At 35.5% G+C, this 7,017-nt stretch overlaps 1 long non-coding RNA gene across 1 annotated transcript; it reads right to left on the bottom strand.

The window, feature by feature from the left end:
* Nucleotides 1-1,923: 1,923 nt before the first annotated feature.
* LOC139044990 (uncharacterized) lies at nt 1,924-5,343 on the bottom strand. The gene is made up of 4 exons (XR_011502480.1): nt 5,296-5,343; nt 4,032-4,124; nt 3,417-3,467; nt 1,924-3,154 (listed from the first exon to the last, which is right to left on the bottom strand). It is a non-coding gene; the product is annotated as an uncharacterized lncRNA (long non-coding RNA).
* Nucleotides 5,344-7,017: the final 1,674 nt, after the last annotated feature.

Below are 7,017 nucleotides of genomic sequence, written 5' to 3'. Positions count from 1 at the left end.
AGAAGAGGAGATAAAACTTTTATTGGTTATTAAGTATGTCTGTATTAGTCGGGGTTCTCCAGAGAAATAGAACCAATAGGAGTAATACAAGATTTTTTCATGAGGAATTGGTTCATAGGATTATGGAGACTGAGAAGCCCCACAATCTGCCAGCTGTGAGCTGGAGACCCACCAAAGCTGATGGTGTAGCTCAGTTCAAGTCCAAAGGCCTGAGAACCAGAGGGCTAATGGTTCTAGTCAAGGGCAGGAGAAGACCAATGTCTTAGCTCAAATAGTCAGGCAGAGAGAGAGAATTCAACACTTCCCTGCCTTCTTGTTCTATTTGGACCTTAAACAGATGAGATAACATCCACTCATATTGCTTTACTCAGTCCACCAATTCAAACGCCAATGTCTTCCAGAAACACCCTCACAGACACAACTAGAAATAATGTTTTACCAGCTATCTGGGCATCCCTTGGCTCAGACAAGTTGACGCATAAAATTATCCATCACAATGTCTGTGACACACAAAATACTAAGAATTATGGAAAATTCATTCAACTACACTTACTTCGTTAAAGACTAAGTTACTTGATTCATCTTCTTTCAATGAGCAAAAATCTGGTAGTAAATCTAATTCCTTTCTGACTCTATTTCTTTTACATTTACAGCCCAAATTTCAGGTTTGTCCTTAAATGTTGTGTCTTCTAATTATGCATGCTCTTCCTTACAATTTCAGCTACCTTCTTGGCTTTAGCTACCATTTTTATGCTGTTGAATTCTCTCTATTTCAGTCTCTGATTACTCTCCTGAGCTACAAAAATGAGAGCATAGCTACCTTTCATATATCTTTACTGGTTGTTTCTAAATGAACTGATTCACAATTATCCACTCAAATTCTATTTTGATTTCTTAATTTCCTATAACAATCAATGTCATCATCCATCTAGTTTCTCAAGGTCAACACTAAATCATGCCAATTGAACCTATTACTTTTTCTTTTGTTGTACACAATCTTTTTAATTTTACTGGATAAATGTCTCTTGAATCTTCTTTCTCTTCACATTGTCAGTATCTGACTTTAGGCTTTTGTCAAGATCTACATAAACAATCGCAACGGCCTCCCGAGTCTTCTCTCTCCTAAATCTATGCAGTTTCTCTTCCAACGTCACCTGAATAAACTACATAAAAAACAAATTTTGTGATTAAACATTGTTTTCTAGTGTTTTCAATTCCTAATACTTACAACACTGTGTACATTTGTAAAATTTGCATTCCTGCTTATGTCATTAGATAGTAATGCTCAATGTGTCACTCAGCTTTCCAGTGACTCACCTTGTCCAGTGCACAGATGGGGTACACATAATATTATAGCAAAGATGGCTATCTGTCTACCAAAATTTGTGCTTCTCTTTCCACATTGTTGAGTTGTTGCTGGGAGTCTGCTCCCTACCCATGGACTACATTTCCCAGGCTCCCTCATAATGCATTGTGACTAGTTCTCAAAAGTGAAATTTTAGCAGATGGGATATATCACTTCTAGGCCAGGGCTTTTAACAACTTGGTATATTCTACTCTCCCTTTTGCCTTTCTCTAGTTGAAAGCAAAGAATTCCAAAGCCTTGGAAGAAAGAGGAAACAAAAGATAGACAAATTCTGAGTCCCTGAAGCACAATCTGGAAGCGAGCTATCCTCCTACCAGAAGGACCTTCACTGGGGAAAATGAGTGAGAATCAGTTTCTATTGTATTAAGATATATTTGTTTAAGGTGTTGTAGTTGCTAGTTACCCCAACTAATATAAGTAAATAGTCAATAAAACACTTTGAAATTAATGTTTATAATATGTATACATATAACATGTATAATACATTATACATTAGACAAATGGATGAAGGTAACAAAAAGAAAAGTGTTCATCTCTTGCATTTCTCCAAATGTGATTACAGTATAAGGATCTGGGATTCATTATACGCCAGTTTCTTCAAATACAGAGAAAAAAATTGTAGAATATTCATTTGGAATGTATCACAAAATTTGCATCTTTATAAATTTTCTCATTTTAATAGTTTTTCCACTTTAGCACACAATTGAAAGTACTATTTTTCCTCAAAAAATAAAAAAGAACAATACAAATAATTAAAGAGTATATAGAATATGTTGACAACTAATTAGGGCAATGAAAGCAGTTGGATGAGGGCCCAGTTAAAGCTATTCAAGAAAAATAGACTTAGCTACTTGAGAAACCATTTTATGTACATTTCTTCTTCATATAAATCTGTGTATCTTGTGATTGTTTATTTTGCCCAATCTATGTATCAATGGTTTTTCGCATTTTTTCAAAGTCAATTTATTTCAGTAAATTGAATTAAGTGGGAAAAGAAACTTTAATCAGCAAGTTTCCCCTCCAGCACTTTATCCTTCTCATACTGCATTAAAAATTTGTGAGATGAGATTTTTTCTTAATGTATATGCAAGGTGGTGATGAATGTACTAGAGAAGTCTGTTTAGAATTGAATTCTATGTAGATATATTCATTGAGTCTTTTTGAATATAGTACAATACGTGATCAGAGTCTGATAATTACTCATTTTTGTTGACCTTGCTATCTGGAGAAGTCTGAAGTCCACTTAGTCCTTGCTGCTCAAAGTGTAGTCCATGGACCAACTGCATCAACAACAGCTGAACTTGCTGGAAGCACAGAATCTCAAGTCCCCCCTTAGTTCATTTGTATGTGTTTTAAAATTTGAAAAGCACTGCTGTAGGTAACAAAGAGCAAACAAAGTTTCCAAAGAGTTCCAAAGACAGTTCCAAAGAGACTGCACTACTCTGAAAAGAAATAATTTTGTTCCAGTTTAAATAAAATGTTTTCCTAAGTTAGGGTTGTTGTGAATAATACAATGGAGGCTAAGCCATTTGACTCTTTAGCTTTTGAGTACTAGCATTAAGCTTCAGGGAAAATACACAAGATTTTCTTATATGTCCTTTATATCAGTTAAGATGTTTCCAGATGAAAATAATGGAAAAATTCACCTCCACTATTCTTAAGTGTAAGGAAACCCTGGGGGTACAGGTTAGGGCAGGCCTCAGATATGACTCCATCCAACAGCTCTGACTTCCTTTGCTGGCAGTTCTCTTGGCTTTACTCTCCTTCCTGTGTAGCTTCATCTGGAAGCTAGTAAAAGACAGTGGTAAAAATGACAGCTCTTGCACATGGCAAATTCATATCCAGAGGAATAAAGACTTTTCTTGTGGCTAACAATTAAGAAAGAGGAAATTTTTCCCACAATTCCCAAGCAAATATCTCCTTGCATTTGGTTGTTTCATTGGGATAGCACGCCCCTTCCAAAATCAAGCCCTGACATCCCAGAAATGTGATTCATTCCTCGGTTTGGACTAGAGTTCTGAAACAATGATTGTCAAGGAGATGAAAGTACCTTGATTGGTCTGCTGTCTTGGATCAATCCCTCCAACTGCCTCTCAGGGTCCTAATCAATAAGAAGGGGGAGGGGTAAATGTTGAGAAGCCAACCACCATATTTACCAAAGTCTACATTTCTTTTATTAGACTTTTGTAGTTGTGGCTCTCTCTTCTCATTTCCATCCCTCAGGTCATATTTTCACATGACTTTCTAACACTTCCAATAAAACTAGCTGCTTAAATCCCGTGGACGTACTCCCTCTATTCACTGCCACCATTATGTCCGAAGCTCTACTCCTGGCTCTTTGGAAGGATGAAGCTGTTCTTGTTTTTATTTGATTGTTTTTTGGTTTTCTCTCCATAATTCCCACTCAAAAGAGTCACTGAGGCCACTCTATCTATGACAATCTCCATGCCCAGGAATTTCTGTCATCCATGTTACCCACTGCAGACAGAAGCATCCTCTGATAGAGTGGAGCCAGGTATTCAATAAGCTGAGACCAACGTTTGCCATAGATGGCTAAGTGAGAGGGAATTCTGTTGCATTTTAGATGACCAACTTGAGTGTGTTCCCTCAAGTTTTTGAAAAATACTTTACATTGAATGTTGCCCAAACAACCGAATAATCATACCGTCTCTTTCAGGTATCATCTATGGCACACAGAAGTGAAAGCAGATTATTCAAGCACAGGTCCAGAGAGATCCAGGGCAGCATTCTCTGAAATCTCAAACACATTCCAGTGTCAAGAAAGCTTCAGGTTAGTGTAACCGGGGTGCTGCAGCAACAATTTTAACTCCTCCTTTCTGCTAGCAAACTAGATTTTTCTCCGTTTGTTTAAGCATCTGGCATATAGTAGGCCTTCCACATATGTTGGTCGAATAAAAGACTTCTAATTTTGAGTAAATTGGCTGAAAATTCTGTATTTTTCAAAACAACCTGTGAAAATTGCCTTATAAATAATCATTGCTGAATTCTCCAAACCACGATCAGGAGCTAGAAGTAGCTCAGTGAAGAATTTTTATGTTATGTGTCTACCTTCTTGGCACTAGAATTATTCTTTTCTCTTTTATTTTATGGCTTAGAATTAATCATAATATTGATGAGCAAAGCCTAAGCAGTAAGTGAAAATATTGGTTATAAAAAGAGTTTAAGCAAGTCAATTTTTTACTGAAATTTGCCTGATATGAGTCAACATAAGAAAGTCTTTGTTCTAATGTTCCAGTCCTATTTATTCTTTGATCCCTGTATAAATCAGTTGTGTTCTGTGACAGTCTAAGACTTGGTCAAATGCTGGTAAAGGCTTCTGGACTGAAGCATCTCAATGACATCCATCGAAAAGAGCTATGCTAGGAGACCTCTATATTTTGTAAACTGCAATGTATATAGACTTATTTTCAACTTACTGTATTTACAGTGATGGTGGGTTGAGTTGACACATACCACATTTAACCTAACAAACAACAATTTGCTGATCAAACGCTTTATGCTCAGCACTGTATTAAGTGTAATGGGGTTTAGAGAAGAATGAAGATGCAATTTTTAAGGAGTCTGCACCATGGGGTGATAATGCTACAAAGTGAAAATATGGCAAACAATATAAACAGTACAAATGCTAAATTGTGCAGTTAGAGAGAGCTACGGGCAGACTAGGCTATAACAGTCACGAAAAGCTTCGTAAAAATAAAAGACCGACTTTATCTCATTATTCACAATTGAAGCATGATGATTTCCTTGTCTTTCCTTGTCCCCTCCACCCCTTATTCTTATTTTGCATTGTCTACATAATTTAGCAAAGTTATAGACACATAGAAGATCCTCAATGAACAATTATAGCATGGATATTGAATAAGAGTATCAGGTGTATATATCCATTAGAAAAGTAGAAGTTTCCTTACCAAGAAAATGAGCATTTCCTCATCTCTCCAGTACTCAATGAAATGGGGTGGTTCCTGTGACAGTCTTCTCCTTCTGTGATCTAACGTTTGTGGAATACTCCACTAATCTTCCTCCAGACTCGAATTCAATTTCAGTAATAAACATCATAAGCACCGATGGTTAATTAGGAAACTGCAAGAAACATTGCATATTTAGAAAATTTTAGTTTAACTTCAGATAGAAATTCTATCTTAATAATGCTACGTTTCTTCAAGGAAATATTTCTCTACTTGGAAGATTCTGGTCAACATTAACATGTGGACCCTGTGCCACAATTGCATGATGAAAACAGAACAAAGAAATATTTTCTTCACAGAAGGATATGCATACTTTCCTTGCTGCTACTGTGATAGAAGTGTGTCTGGAATCTTTCTTTGTGTACCAGCTTTAACATATTTCAATGTTACCCAGAACTACATGATCTTTCAGCACTGTGATAAGCCCATCCTGTTTGCACATATGAGCAATGTTAAAAAAAAGAAAAGACTAATACAAATCAATGCAGAATGAATTAGCCAATAGTACAATAGGTAAACTTGTCATTTAAATTCCCCAGAATACTTCTCAGTGAATTATTCATCATTCACTTTTCTTTGCAATTTAAGCGAAATTATACAGTAAATATCTTCTTTCCAGAGAAAATCCATTTTTCTTTACAAATATACTTTATAATAAAAACAGCAATAGTTCATGATGTGTGAATAAAAAAAAATTGCTATCATCTCCATTCTGCCTTCTGTTTTTCTTCTACATATGGATCTGAGAACAGTTAGTGCGAAAATAAGAGGAGGCTAAAATTATCGTGCATCATAATTTTGTAAGAGCACTATTTGGTTCTTAGATTTAGATTTAACAATAATCAGACAGTGTAGGTGAGACACGTAATTTTCTGTGCCTCTTCAGACAGAATTAGACTATTCTTGAACTTGGTTGCTTCGTGTTATTAGGATTTCAAAATTTATTTAATGCTTCAAACTCTCCATTTACAAAAATTGACTTCATAGAAAGAATATGGCTTTTGGTTCCTCTTTATAAACTTAGTTTTCAAAATTGCACACATATCAAAATTACTCAGTTTGAGAAGGAGATATCTGATCAGGGGCTCTACTCCCATTTTGTTCTTATGTCGCCTTTTCTGATATTTCTAGGAATTGGGTTGCATTGCTTAAAAGTGCTAAACAAAAGTGACTATAAAATTGGAAATGAGAAGGTCACAGCTTGTACTGTGCTCTTCCATACAGAGTTAGACTTGGTTCCTTTTGTTATTTGTGAAGTTTTTCCTGCATATAATCTTCAGAGCTCCAACCAGTTGAACTTTCAACATTTACTGATATTTTAGAAGCAGCTTTGTGTGGAGATTTTCTCTTATACTAGAAGACCAAGGAATTTATTTTCTTTATAGTATTAAAAAAAATCTTTTTGTTACAGATTTGACTGAGGTATTCTATTGGGTGCTTAAAAGTTTAGACAAAACTTAGTCATCAATGACTAAGTTTCCCTTAGTTTTCGATTCTATTATACCTAGCTTTCACCAGAAAGTAGTTTTGTAAGTTTTCTCCCCACCTATTAAAATAGAAACCTAGAAACTTCCTAGGACCAACACCAATAATAACTAATATTCATATAAATGCATGCAGCTTACAAGTACTTTTATATTCTATACTTTATACGGAAACACAATT

Source organism: Equus asinus, chromosome 3, assembly GCF_041296235.1.
Source record: "Equus asinus isolate D_3611 breed Donkey chromosome 3, EquAss-T2T_v2, whole genome shotgun sequence".
Classification (NCBI taxonomy): Eukaryota; Metazoa; Chordata; class Mammalia; order Perissodactyla; family Equidae; genus Equus; species Equus asinus.
The sequence above is the reverse complement of the archived record's forward strand: the minus strand, read 5'-3'. Positions and strand labels throughout refer to the sequence as shown.